The sequence below is a fragment of the Macaca nemestrina genome, chromosome 5 (assembly GCF_043159975.1).
Source record: "Macaca nemestrina isolate mMacNem1 chromosome 5, mMacNem.hap1, whole genome shotgun sequence".
NCBI lineage: Eukaryota > Metazoa > Chordata > Mammalia > Primates > Cercopithecidae > Macaca > Macaca nemestrina.
In genome coordinates, this window is record NC_092129.1 from 90,610,257 (window position 1) to 90,625,588 (window position 15,332).

Sequence of the window (15,332 nt, forward strand, 5' to 3'; positions counted from 1 at the left end):
GATCTTAAGGAAAGTATTAATTCAAGGCTGAGAAATCTTTGATGAGCATCCTTCTAGGCTGCATGTGAGGGGTGGACGTGGTACTGATTCAAAAAGATCGATGTTTCTCCACAGTGGTGCTAAGAGATCAGAGACAGACACAAGTCTACTATTGTATAGCTGATTATAGGATTGGGAAATGTACGCAAGACATGCGAAAATAAAGACCTTCATTATCCTAAGGAATGACTTATCCATTCTGAACTTCCAGGTACTAGTGAGAGAGAAATTTTGAAACAGTAACTCTCTCTCCGCAAAACTCATATCACAATACTCCACACTTTAGCTATTTCAAAATGATCTCTTTATTTCATTATTTGCATCTTAAAAACCTAAAGCACAATGGTTTCAGTTCAATGGTTTTAAATAGTATTTTTTCCTAAACACAGAACTTTTACCTATAGCAAGTTTAAGTGTTTTTATTAAGGTTAAACCTTAATACATATATCCATGTATGCTTGGAAAAAAAAAAAAAGCCAACCAAAAACAAACAAAAAGCCCTACATTTTCATTGTAGTGCTTACATGGATTGTATAAGACCTCCACAAGTTTGAACTAGAAATGGATTTACAGTTGTTAGGAAAAAGAAAGCTCCAAGCTTATTATGGAAGGTTTTGGGATGAGATAAAATAGACTAAGATAGAATTGTGATTTCTTGCTTGCATTAAGAAGATGTATCTAAATCAAAAACAAATGATTTGACTGGGGCTTGTATGGGGGGTCACTCCTTCTTCCAGGTTTTATAATTTTCCCCTCAAATCTACCTGGTTTTTCCATGTCCCATTGAGTTTCTTCTTGAGTCTGCTATATTTTTCAAAGAAATCTTTTATTAGAGCCACGAAAGTCATCTCCTGCGCTTCTGGAGAGATATTATGCAAGATTTGCAGAAGATCAAACTGAATCTCAGGAAATCAATCCATCTCGCAAAGTCACACACTTAGTAAAAGGAAAGTAAAAAAGAAAGATTCTAATCTCAAAGCACTCTCTAATTTTAATGAAGCTTTAATGCTCTATTGAACAAAAAATGTTGATCTAGGTAAAGTACTTTCTGCTTCTAATACTGTATTATTTTTTGGTATATATAGGTTTGTTAATAGGCAAATTAAACTCAAATGAAGCATTTTTTGCCTATGCAACCATCTTAAATTTATCAAGCACTTATTTATCTGTGATGAGCCCAATCTGTTCCTAATATACCTCTATAGATTTATATCTATATAATACATATGCACTTTTCTGCAAAATGTACTTTAGGTGTATTATTTCTAAAATATTTTTTCCATTTCATTTTGTTTCTGCTTCTGCAAAATCAAAACTGCATTTTCATACTTTGAAAAGTAGCTCATGTGTTACATAATTCCATTGCAGGATGTTATGCACCATCATGTGTTGCAATTTGTGGAGTGATTTTATAAGAACAGCTCTCTGCTTGATTCTACTTCATTGCCACATAATGAAAAATGCTGCTGTTTTTCCTTTTAAACTTTGCAGGTCACATCTTTTCTCTGCACAATAATTTCTGTATATTAAAAAAAAAACCCACATCTACAAAATAGCATAGCTTAGGTTGCTTTGGAATTCATGATTGAATTGAAGATACTGTGCTCTAAGAAATGTATTTGTATATATTGTTATTAAGGTTTAGGTTTGGGAATAACTTGCCAAGTCATCTCAGGCAGAATCCAATTATTGATTTTGCCAATGGTTCTGATCAAAGGTGTTGAGATTTATAGAAAATAAATGCTTTCACAGTGGTGGAGTTCTATATAATCTCTATGTGCATAAAGAATATACATATCTTCTACAGAAACAAGCAATCACTTCAGGCAAAGTGATTTTTTTTTTTTCTGAAGGAAATTACAAAGTTCAGAAAACAACATAATTTATCAGAGCCCTTGAAAATGATGGTGGGATTTTTAGATGTTGTGAGGATGGCAATGTACATTGACCTGAATATACTAGCGGAGTTTCAGGAAAGAATTACACATCTGAATGTGGTGAATCAATAAGTAGAAGAGGTATGAAACTTTATTTTCCTTGAGATTGTATTTACCACACTATCATCCCATCATTGGTGAAGAATTTACATTTTTGCTTAGGAATCATGATACCAAATTATCACATCTAATGCTTTATATAAACGATCCTTCTCGTTGAATATTCGAGATTTAGTTTATGTGTTTCAGGAAGTAGGGTTCACACTGCAAAGGTAGCTAAGTTCCACACATTGACAGTCTAATGAATAATCACACACACATACGCACACACATATGCACACACATACATGCATGCATGTACATAAACAAAATCAAAAATCAAATAGAGGAAAATTTTTATAAGTCCTTATATGATATTTTTAATTACGTGAAATAAAGAAACAGTAGAGACTTGTATATAAATGTTGTGTATACATATTATTAATAGGATGACTTAAATACTTGACATAAATAAGCAGGACCAACGCATTTATTAATTTGAGCTTTATTAATATATTTTGCATTTTTCCTGTATTCCCCGCCCCTCCGCCAAATGTGAAGTCTTTGAGGAAAAGACTTTAGTGTCTATATTTTTTCATAGCACTTAACCCTGTACGTTATATATGGTCTGTGTTCAAAAAAATAGTGTAAATAATATAATAGTGTATAATAAGATGGTATGTATTTGATTCAAATTAATTCAATTAGCTGGGTTCTACAGCATAGAATTTTTAAAAATGTTAATCTATTCAACAAATGTTTATTGAAAGGTGCTGCTTGAGGAGCTGGGAATACAATGGTAAAAAGGTAAGCATAGTCAGTATAAAACGACATCAAATACAACCATTCAGTGTGTTAAATATGATAATGGGAAGGCTGTGAGCACAATAAATAAGGAGCAGGGGTAACATATATGGTTTCAAGAGACAGGCAAGGCCAGAGGATACAGAACGTAAGAGGTCTTGCTAAGAAGACTAGAATTTTATTTTAAGTAACATGAGAAGACAGTGGAAGACTTTGAGCAGGAGGTCACATGAACTCACTGGAATTTTTAAAAAGTCACTTCATTTGCTGTTTGGAATTGTACTAAAAAGAATAAGAGTGGTAAAATAAAATGAAATTGTAAAGTCACAGCAATTTTAACTGAAGATTGTTGTATAGATTTGGATGGCAAGTATTTCAGGGATGGTCTTCTTACTTTAGGTTGCATATACCACTTACTTTGATCACTCAGAGCTTTCATATCCAGTTAAGCTCCTAAACTATTCTGGCTGCTGCATTTACTGTTAAATTAATCTTGACAATTGCTAGATCTCTGATAAAATTTTACATAAAGCTTAGCATGTCCAGAATTGCTTTATTTCTTGATTTCCTATCTTGTTTTCAGATAAGACAGGTAGTCATGACTTTTAATTTTCGTTTATTTTTTATTATTATACTTTAAGTTCTAGGGTACATGTGCACAATGTACCAGTTTGTTACATATGTATACATGTGCCATGTTGGCGTGCCGCACCCATCAAACTTGTCATTTACATTACGTATTTCTAATAATGCTATCCCTCCCCCCTCCCCCCACCCCATGACAGGCCCCAGTGTGTGATGTTCCCCACCCTGTGTCCAAGTGTTCTCATTGTTCAATTCCCACCTATGAGTGAGAACATGCGGTGTATGGTTTTCTGTCCCTGCAATAGTTTGCTCAAAATAATGGCTTCCACCTTCATCTATGTCTCTACAAAGGACATGAACTCATCCTTTTTTAGGGCTGCATAGTATTCCATAGTGTATATGTGTCACATTTTCTTAATCCAGTCTATCATTGATGAACATTTGGGTTGGTTCCAAGTCTTTGCTATTGTGAATAGTGTCGCAGTAAACATACGTGTGCATGTGTCTTTATAGCAACATGATCTATAATCCTTCAAGTGTATGCCCAGTAATGGGGTGGCTGGGTCAAATGGTATTTCTAGTTCTAGATCCTTGAGGAATTGCCACACTGTCTTCCACAGTGGTTGAACTAGTTTACAGTCCCACCAACAGTGTAAAAGCATTCCTATTTCTCCACATCCTCTCCAGCACCTGTTGTTTCCTGACTTTTTAATGACTGCCATTTTAACTGGTGTGAGATGGTATCTCATTGTGGTTTTGATTTGCATTTCTCTGATGACTAGTGATGACGAGCATTTTTTTCAAGTGTCTGTTGGCTGTATGCATGTCTTCTTTTGAGAAATGTCTGTTCATATCCTTGGCCCACTTTTTGATGGGGTTGTTTGTTTTTTTCTTGTAAAGTTGTTTGAGTTCTTTGTAGGTTCTGGATATTAGCCCTTTGTCAGATGAGTAGATTGCAAAAATTTTCTCCCATTCTGTAGGTTGCCTGTTCACTCTGATGGTAGTTTCTTTTGCTGTGCAGAAGCTCTTTATTTAATTAGATCCCATTTGTCAATTTTGGCTTTTGTTGCCATTGCTTTTGGTGTTTTAGACATGAAGTCCTTGCCCATGCCTATGTCCTGAATGGTATTACCTATGTTGTCTTCTACAGTTTTTATGGTATTAGGTCTAACATTTAGGTCTCGAATCCATCTTGAATTAATTTTCATATAAGGAGTAAAGAAAGGATCTGGTTTCAGCTTTCTACTCATGGCTAGCCAATTTTCCCAGCACCATTTATTAAATAGGGAACCCTTTCCCCATTTCTTGTTTTTGTCAAGTTTGTCAAAGATCAGATGGTTGTAGATGTGTGGTATTATTTCTGAGGCCTCTGTTCTGTTCCATTGGTCTATATCTCTGTTGTGGTACCAGTACCATGCTGTTTCAGTTACTGTAGCCTTGAGTATAGTTTGAAGTCAGGTAGCATGATGCCTCCAGCTTTGTTCTTTTGGCTTAGGATTGTCTTGGCAATGTGGGCTCTTTTTTGGTTCTATATGAACTTTAAGGTAGTTTTTTCCAATTCTATGAAGAAAGTCATTTGTAGCTTGATGGGGATGGCATTGAATCTATATATTACCTTGGGCAGTATGGCCATTTTCACAGCATTGATTCTTCCTATCCATGATCATGGAATGTTCTTCCATTTGTTTCTGTCCTCCTTTATTTTGTTGAGCAGTGGTTTGTAGTTCTCCTTGAAGAGGTCCTTCACATCCATTTTAAGTTGGATTCCTAGGTATTTTATTCTCTTTGAAGCAATTGTGAATGGGAGTTCACTCATGATTTGGCTGTTTGACTTTTATTAGTGTGTAGGAATGTTTGTGATTTTTGCACATTGATTATCCTGAGACTTTGCTGAAGTTGCTTATCAGCTTAAGGAGATTTTGGGCTGAGACAATGGGGTTTTCTAAATATACAATCATGTCATCTGCAAACAGGGACAATTTGACTTCCTCTTTTCCTAATTGAATACCCTTTGTTTCTTTCTCTTGCCTGATTGCCCTGGCCAGAACTTCCAACACTATGTTGAATAGGAGTGGTGAGAGAGGGCATCCCTGTCTTGTGCCAGTTTTCAAAGGGAATGCTTCCAGTTTTTGCCCATTCAGTATGATATTGGCTGTGGGTTTGTCATAAATAGTTCTTGTTATTTTGAGATACGTGCCATCAGTACCTAGTTTATTGAGAGTTTTTAGCATGAAGGGCTGTTGATTTTTGTCAAAGGCCTTTTCTGCATCTATTGAGATAATGATGTGGTTTTTGTCTTTGGTTCTGTTTATATGCTGGATTACATTTATTGATTTGTGTATGTTGAACCAGGCTTGCATCCCAGGGATGAAGTCAACTTGATCATGATGAATAAGCTTTTTGATATGCTGCTGGATTCAGTTTGAGGATTTTTTTTTATTTTATTGAGGATTTTTGCATCAATGTTCATCAGGGATATTGGTCTAAAATTCCCTTTTTTATGTGTGTCTCTGCCAGGCTTTGGTCTCAGGAGGATGTTGGCCTCATAAAATAAATTAGGGCGGATTCCCTCTTTTTCTATTGATTGGAATAGTTTCAGAAGGAATGGTACCAGCTCCTCTCCATACCTCTGGTAGAATTTGGCTGTGAATCCATCTGGTCCTGGACTTTTTTTGGTTGGGAGGATATTAATTATTGCCTCAATTTCAGAACCTGTTACTGGTCTATTCAGGGATTCAGCTTCTTCTTGGTTTAGTCTTGGGAGGGTGTATGTGTCCAGGAATGTATCCATTTCTTCTAGATTTTCTACTTTACTTGCGTAGATGTGTTTATAATATTTTCTTTTTTTTAATATATATTCTTTTTATTTATTTATTTTTATTTATTATTATTATTAAACTTTAAGTTCTAAGGTACATGTGCATAATGTGCAGGTTTGTTACATATGTATACTTGTGCCATGTTGGTGTGCTGCACCCATCAACTCGTCAGCACCCATCAACTCATCATTTACATCAGGTATAACTCCCAATGCAATCCCTCCCCCCTCCCCCTTCCCCATGATAGGCCCCGGTGTGTGATGTTCCCCTTCCCGAGTCCAAGTGATCTCCTTGTTCAGTTCCCACCTATGAGTGAGAACATGCGGTGTTTGGTTTTCTGTTCTTGTGATAGTTTGCTAAGAATGATGGTTTCCAGCTGCATCCATGTACCTAGTTTGTTTATAATATTTTCTGATGGTAGTTTGTATTTCTGTAGAATCAGTGGTGATATCCCCTTTATCATTTTTATTGCATCTATTTGATTCTTCCCTCTTTTTTACTTTATTAGTCTTGCTAGTGGTCTATTTTGTTGATCTTTTCAAAAAACCAGCTCCTGGATTTATTGATCTTTTGAAGGGTTTTTTCATGTCTCTGTCTCCTTCAGTTCTGCTCTGATCTTAGTTATTTCTTACCTTCTGCTAGCTTTTGAATGTGTTTGCTCTTGCTTCTCTAATTCTTTTAACTATGATATTAGGGTGTCAATGTTAGATCTTACCAGCTTTCCCATGTGGGCATTTAGTGCTATAATTTTACCTCTACACACTGCTGTAAATGTGTCCCAGAGATCCTGGTATGTTGTGTGTTTGTTCTCATTGGTTTCAAAGAACATCTTTATTTCTGCCTTCATTTCGTTATGTACCCAGTAGTCACTCTGGAACAGGTTGTTCAGTTTCCATGTAGTTGAGTGGTTTTGAGTGAGTTTCTTAATCTTGAGTTCTAGTTTGATGGCACTGTGGTCTGAGAGACAGTTTGTTATAATTTCTGTTATTTTACATTTGCTGAGGAGTGCTTTATTTCCAACTATGTGGTCAATTTTGGAATAAGTGTGATGTGGTGCTGAAAAGAATGCGTATTCTGTTGATTTGGGGTGGAGAGTTCTATGGATGTCTATTAGGTCCACTTGGTGCAGAGCTGAGTTCAATTCCTGGATATCCTTGTTAACTTTCTGTCTCATTGATCTGTCAAATGTTGACAGTGGGATGTTAAAGTCTCCCATTATTATTGTATGGGAGTCTAAGTCTCTTTGTAGGTCTCTAAGGACTTGTTTTATGAATATGGGTGCTCCTGTATTGGGTGCAAATATATTTAGGATAGTTAGCTCTTCTTGTTGAATTGATGCGTTTACTATTAACTAATGGCTTTCTTTGTCTCTTTTGATCATTGTTGGTTTAAAGTCTGTTTTATCAGAGACTAGGATTACAGCTCCTACTTTTTTTTGTTTTCTATTTTCTTGGTAGATCTTCCCCCATCCTTTTATTTTGAGCCTATGTGTGTCTCTGCATGTGAGATGGGTCTCCTGAATACAGCAAACTGATGGGTCATGACTCTTTATCCAATTTACCAGTCTGTGTCTTTTAATTGGAGCATTTAGTCTATTTATATTTAAGGTTAATATTGTTATATGTGAATTTGATCCTGTCATTATGATGTTAGCTGGTTATTTTGGTCATCAGTTGATGCAGTTTCTTCCTAGCATTGATGGTCTTTACAATTTGGCATGTTTTTGAAGCAGATGGTACTGGTTGTTCCTTTCCATGTTTAGTGCTTCCTTCAGGAGCTCTTGTAAGGCAAGCCTGGAGGTGACAAAATCTCTCAGCATTTGTTTGTCTGTAAAGGATTTTTTTTTCTCCTTCACTTATGAAGCTTAGTTTGGCTGGATATGAAATTCTGGGTTGAAAATTCTTTTCTTTAAGAATGTTGAATATTGGCCCCCACTCTCTTCTGGCTTGTAGAGTTTCTGCCAAGAGATCAGCTATTAGTCTGATGGGTTTCCCTTTGTGGGTAACCCGAGCTTTCTCTCTGTCCTTTACATTTTTTCCTTCATTTCGACTTTGGTGAATCTGACAATTATGTGTCTTGGAGTTGCTCTTCTTGAGGAGTATCTTTGTGGTATTCTCTGTGTTTCCTGAATTTGAATGTTGGCCTGCCTTGCTATGTTGGGGAAGTTCTCCTAGATAATATTCTGAAGAGCGTTTTACATCTTGATTCCATTCTCCCTGTCACTTTCAGGTACACAAATCAGACGTAGATTTGATCTTTTCACATAGTCCCATATTTCTTGGAGGCTTTGTTCATTTCTTTTTACTCTTTTTTCTCTAAACTTCTCTTCTCGCTTCATTTCATTCATTTGATCTTCGATTACTGATACTCTTCCTTCCACTTGATCAAATCGGCTACTGAAGCTTGTACATGCATCACGTAGTTCTCATGCCATGGTTTTCAGCTCCGTCGGGTCATTTAACGACTTCTCTACACTGGTTATTCTAGTTAGCCATTCATCTAATCTGTTTTCAAGGTTTTTGGCTTTTTTGCCAATGGGTTCAAACATCCTCCTTTAGCTTGGAGAAGTTTATTACCAATCGTCTGAAGCCTTCTTCTCTCAACTTTTAAAGTCTTTCTCCATCCAGCTTTGTTCTGTTGCTGGCAAGGAGCTGTGCTCCCTTAGAGGAGAAGAAGTGCTCTGATTTTTAGAATTTTCAGCTTTTGTGCTCTGGTTTCTCCCCATCTTTGTGGTTTTATCTACCCTTGGTCTTTGATGATGGTGACATACAGATGGGGTTTGGGTGTGGATGTCCTTTCTGTTAGTTTTCCTTCTAACAGTCAGGATTCTCAGCTGCAGGTCTGTTGGAGTTTGCTGGAGATCCTCTCCAGAACCTGTTTGCCTGAGTATCACCAGTGTAGGCTGCAGAACAGCAAATATTGCAGAAAGGAAGATGTTGCTGCCTGATCCTTCCTCTGGAAGCTTTGTCTCAGAGGGGCATCTGGCTTTATGAGGTGTCAGTCGGCCCCTACTGGGAGGTGTCTCCCATTTAGGCTTCTTGGGGGTCAGAGACCCACTTGAGGAGGCAGTCGGTCCATTCTCAGATCTCAAACTCCATGCTGGGAGAACCACCACTCTCTTCAAATTGTCAGACAGGGAGGTTTAAGTCCGCAGAAGTTTCTCCTGTCTTTTGTTCAGCTATGCCCTGCCCCCAGAGGTGGAGTCTACAGAGGCAGGCAGGCCTGTTGACCTGCGGTGGGCTCCACCCAGTTCGAGCTTCCTGGCCACTTTGTTTACCTACCCAAGCCTCAGCAATGGCAGATGGCCCTCCCCCAGCCTCGCTGCCACCTTGCAGTTGGATCTCAGACTGCTGTGCTAGCAGTGAGTGAGGCTCTGTGGGCATGGGACCCTCCAAATGAGGCGTGGGATATCATCTCCTGGTGTGCCATTTGCTAAGGCCATTGGAAAAGCACAGTATTAGGGTGAGAGTGTCCTGATTTTCCAGGTACTATCTGTCATGGCTTTGCTTTGCTAGGAAAGGGAATTCCCCGATGTCTTGTGCTTCCCAGGTGAGAGGATGCCCCACCCTGCTCCATGGGCTGCACCCACTGTCTGACAAGCCCCATTGAGATGAACCCAGTACCTCAGTTGCAAATGCAGAAATCACCCGTCTTCTGTGTCACTCACGCTGGAAGCTACAGACTGGAGCTGTTCCTATTCGGGCATCTTGGAACCAAGTCCATGACTTTTAATTTTCTATTTACAAGTTCTTAGGGAAACCATATCTAGTACATTAATTGTTTATTCTAATTTACAAGTGAGACACTAAAGCAAAGAATTTGTTAATTTACCAAAAAGCACAAAAAGCGTTGGCAGAGAGAAGCAAAATGAATTAATACTTATTTTTTCATCCATAATTTATACTGTGTAGTATGTAAAACTTATATTTTTACTTCCCATTTAATCTGCACAAAAGCTATATGAGGTAAGAATTATTTTCCCCAATTTACAGATGAAAAACCAAAACATAGTGATTTAATTGACTTTTTGAAAATTACTCAGCTGTTAAATTTTAGAGTGAGGATTTAAACACAGCCTACTTTAATTTTCAAGCTCTAGCCTGTGTTCAGAGGTACTTGCTACAAATGCCACCTCCAAATCTGAATTAAATAAATATGCAGGTTAAGATTCAGTCTTTTGCACCTTATACAAACAAAACGCAAGCCCTCATGAGGACTCTAGCAGTGATTCTTTGATTTTCTGTGAACTTGTAGGTCTCAAACTCTTCAGTACCCAAGCCAAAACCACTTCAAACCATAAAATGTAAATGTAATTTCTTATTATTATTGTGTAAGAATATGTGTATCTATGTGTAGGTAGAAAAGTATACTAAAATTATATTCTACATTGTTAATTATTGAACTTTTAAACTGCAGTGTAGTAGGTGATTTTTAAAATGGTGTTGCTTGTTTAGGCTGTTTATATATTGTTTCAACATGGATTAAAAGTTGATACATGGAATAAATTGCTCTCAGGTCTCTCATGTTTGAATCACCATAAAGGCACATGATGGTAACTGGGAAATTGATTATCAATTCTACAAATCTACTGCACTTTTTTAAGCTTTCAGGTTAGGTATACTGTTAGGATCTGTCAGGATTGAATAATATATAATAGTGTATGCTCAGGTTTATTTATTCCTAAACATATTTGAAAGTATGCAGTTTAGAGAAAACCTATTTGGTAAAAATGTCTCCATTTCCTAGTTATATTCATTATTTTTTAATGTATTTTGACATTGGCTATCTACTAAAAACTTAGATACTGACAACATACTGCTTATTTTCCAATAGCCACAAAATCAAATTATAAGACTAATAAAAACTCCCCAAGCTATAAATGAACATTTTGAATTCATGAAATGAAATTCTGATGTCTCAATAAATCTGATGTACATGCTGGCTGCCTTTCAATGAATTTTGAAGTCATTATGGGCAGTGCTCATATGATACAGTATTGTTCATAATAGAGCAATATGGTTTCCAAAGAAACTGATGGGTGAATCAAATTAAATACCATCTCCTGTTTTTCCTCTATGACAGAATATTATGTAGCAGTAGTAACATATTATTTTCATTATATTGCCAATTTGCTTTTAATCAAAGGAAAATTTCCTTCGTTAAAACATCTAATAGTCCAGAAATATATAAAACCACAATTGCTTAATAGTATGCAGCATTTTGCTTCTCTCTTTTATGGAAGGTCTATGAATTTTTTTCTCTGGGTCATGGAACTGAAGAAATGACATTTGTGTGAGTATGTTTGTGATTGCTATTACTGTGCTATTACTTGTCAGCAGACTTGCTCCATGAGGTTCATAAATTAAACTACCAGTCTTGATAAGATGGTACAAATATTTATGTAGCTAAAATCTTTTAGTTCAATATCTTTTTCCACCGGTTTTACCAGAATTTCACAGTACCCCTAGGATATATTCAGGATATATTCAATGGATGACAAATGCAGCGTTTATGATGATCTCTCCCTCTCAGTGTGTATCTGAAAGACTTGATGCTTAAAGTTGGCTCAAGGACCAACAGACATGGACATTTGTTAGAAATAAAGAATCTCACGCCCCATTCAAAACTCACTAAATCAGAATTTTCATATTTATGAATTTCCCAAGTGATCTGTATACACATAAAAAGTTGAAAAACACTCTCTTAATACAACATTTCCCATTTATATTTTTCCTACCTCTCAAAAATAAAAGTTCCTTAGTTACTTTGGTCCTTCTCCATAGTGAATGTGTGCTGGTTTTCTGATATGCCCTTCACAGCAATTGAGATAGAGCCTCATGCTTTTGCTGTAGTGTAGTGTCCTGGTTATTGTGCCTTTTGCCCTATTAATGAGTTTTGGAGTCTGTTCTGAGAATTTTGCCTGGTACTTGCTTTCAAATTGAAAACTACTTCCACCTGAATGTCTTTCCTTGTCTTTTTGAAAACAAATGTTTCCTTTCAAGATTGAGCCCAAGCTCCACCAGTGATTATATTTGCTGGGTGCTCTACCTGAGTAATCTAAATTACATCCATAAAATAGATGCCATTATCATTCCCATTTTGTAAATGAGAAAACAGGAAGATACAATAATGTGACAACAGTCATACAAAGAATAAATAATCAACTAGAATTCAAACCCAGACCATATGACTCCAGAGAACTTAATATTTGTCACAGTGTCAGGACACAACTGGAAATCTATTTAGAATTGCCCCATATGGTTCTGAAATCACAGGAATTTATTTCCAATTATGTTCCTTAAATATTACCTTACATGACTTTATGGCATTACTCCACTCCTAGGTTGCATTTTCTAAGCTTCTATATTTTTGTTATACTTGTAACTTTGTCTTTCTTTCACATTTGTCACTTTCATACCTCATATATAATATATAATAATTGATTGAGCAGTTTCAAGAGTTTTACACCAAATTATGCTGTTTTTTGTTTGTCCTCGGAACAAAGATAAACATATTCATTCACTTACTCAATAAATCACAGTATAGCATTTTTGGGGGGAGGCAGACACTGTACTAGATTCTATAGATATAGCATTTAGAAAGGTTTCAACTTATTTAAGGAGAAATATATCAATCAAATGACAATTATAATTATATTGATGAATGTATAAGTACAACTGATCAAAGTTTCATTGACCAGATATCAAGGCTGTGACAGCATTCAGAAGTGGAATTATTCCAATATGTTCCTGGTCTGAGATGGCATCACTGAGGAGGTTTGCTTGAAAGAAGTTGTCAAGGACTGACCAGGAACTGAATAAGTAAAATTGGGAAGGGAAGTGTATAACGTTTCTGGTTGAGAAAACATCTCAAGCAAAGTTTCTGTAGGAAAAAGAAGGATGGCATGAAGGGAGGCCTAAGAGAAGGTTTGATAATGTGCTCAATGTCCTAGTCTAATCAAAATGTCAGCACATATTGCACATTTCTAAATAAGGTTGGGCACAGCTATGGGTTGAATTGTGCCGCAATCACCTCCCTGCCCCACTGCCCCTAAAAAGGTATGCTGAAGTTCTAACCGCCAACACTTGAGAATGTAACACTATTTAGAAATAGAATCACTGTAGATGTAGTTAGTGTAGTGTAATGTGATGTAATTACACTGTAGATGTAAGATGATGCCAGACTGGAATAGGGTGGGCTCTTCATCCAATATTTCTGATGCCTTTATAAGAAGACAGTCATGTGAACACAGAGAAAGAATGAGAGCACCATATGGTGAGAAAGATAGAGATTAGAGTTGTGCAGCTGCAAGGATAGAAACACCAAATATTGTCAGTAAACCACTAGAAATTAGGTAGCGTCAAGGAAGGATTTTTCTAACGGTTTCAGAAGGAACATGACCCTGCTGACTTCTTGCTTCCAGACTTCTATTCTCCAGAGCTGTGAAACAATAAATTTCTGTCCTTTTAAGGAACCCAGTTTGTGACACTTTGTTACAGGATTTCAAAGAAACTCATACAGCCCCTTTATATCGTGACCTAGAAAACCTGCTTCTATTTTTTTTTTTTTTAGTGAAAGTGTTACAAACTGCAAATCCAGAAATAAAATCTAATGTATGAAATTTCTATTAGAATTTAGTGTCAAGAGAAGAAAGAAAATTTTCTGATAATGAAGCATCAAAGGCTGAAAACAATGTACTATCACAGCAACAGTATAAAATATGTAATTACCCTTTTTTGCTTCCTTATATGTGTGCGTACATATGTGTAAATTCCATAAAATGTCAAAAAATTTACTCAGCAAGCATATCGTAAGCACATCAAATTTCATTGCATAGTGGACATTGCTTGCAAGAATTTTCAATTACCAAGTAAAACCCAGTAATTACAAAACCAATCATTTGAAAAACACCATCATCAGGAACCAGTGAATAAAGGACCCAACCAACAAAATGCATTTTAATTGTTCTCATTTAAAACTGTATATACTTTTCAAAATATTGCTCTTATTTCTGAGAAACTGATTACAAAATATATCACAGTGCATGTAACTGCAAGTTCCATTTCTAGCAGAATGTTGCTGGTATAATTTGAGGCATCAGATAGTGGAAAAAAATAATTTTTTGCCCACTAATGGCATAGTTCCTTTATTATAGTCAAACACAATAACTGAACTATATAGGACAGATAATTCTTTAATGAGAGCAATTGCATTCAGGGCACAAATGGCCACATTATTTACATGGATTTTATATGCACAGAAACACATCTACTTTCTTCCTATGTTAGGTACATGGATTTTTAACAATATACTAATGCACATCAATATTGTGTCATAATTTTCTGTTTTAAAAACTATGTGTCACAATTTTTGTTAAGAGAATTTAATGATACATTATTCAATAAATTACTTAAAAAATAAATTAGATTCCAATTTTTCCTCATCACCTTATAATATATACAAATATAACTTCATGTTGATTATATAATTTACAAATTATTTACAGGAACAAATTGCATAATAAAAGTGAAGATGCCACCTTGCATTTCAAATTGTAGTCCAAAAATCATGAACTACATGCTTATATTTTGTGTATTGTTACAAATAACTTTAAAAATAAAAGACGCATTTAGTATTCATTCATTCAGTACCAAGTATGAGGGATAAATGTTATATTATCACATTCTGCTTGATATATGGAGTTGAACATTTATTTTTCAAACTTAAAGGCAATGTGATGTTGCCAAAATGGTATTTATCTAAGCAGCTGTATACAATTATGCCAGATTTCCTTTTAAAATATTTGTAGATGGCGAGGCTCAGTGGCTCAAGCCTGTAATCCTAGTGCTTTGGGGTCCCGAGGAGGGTGGATCACTTGAGCCCGGGAGTTTGAGACACAGCCTGGGCAACATGATGAAATCTTGTCTCTACAAAAAAATACAAAAAAAAAAAAAAAAAAATAGCTGTGCATGGTAGTGTGTGCCTGTCACTCCAGCTACTCAGGAGACTGGGGTGGCAGGATTGCCTGAGCCTGCAGAGGTTGAGGCTGCAGTGAGCTGTGATCAGGTCACTGCACTCCAACCCGGGCAACAGAATGAGACTTTGTCTC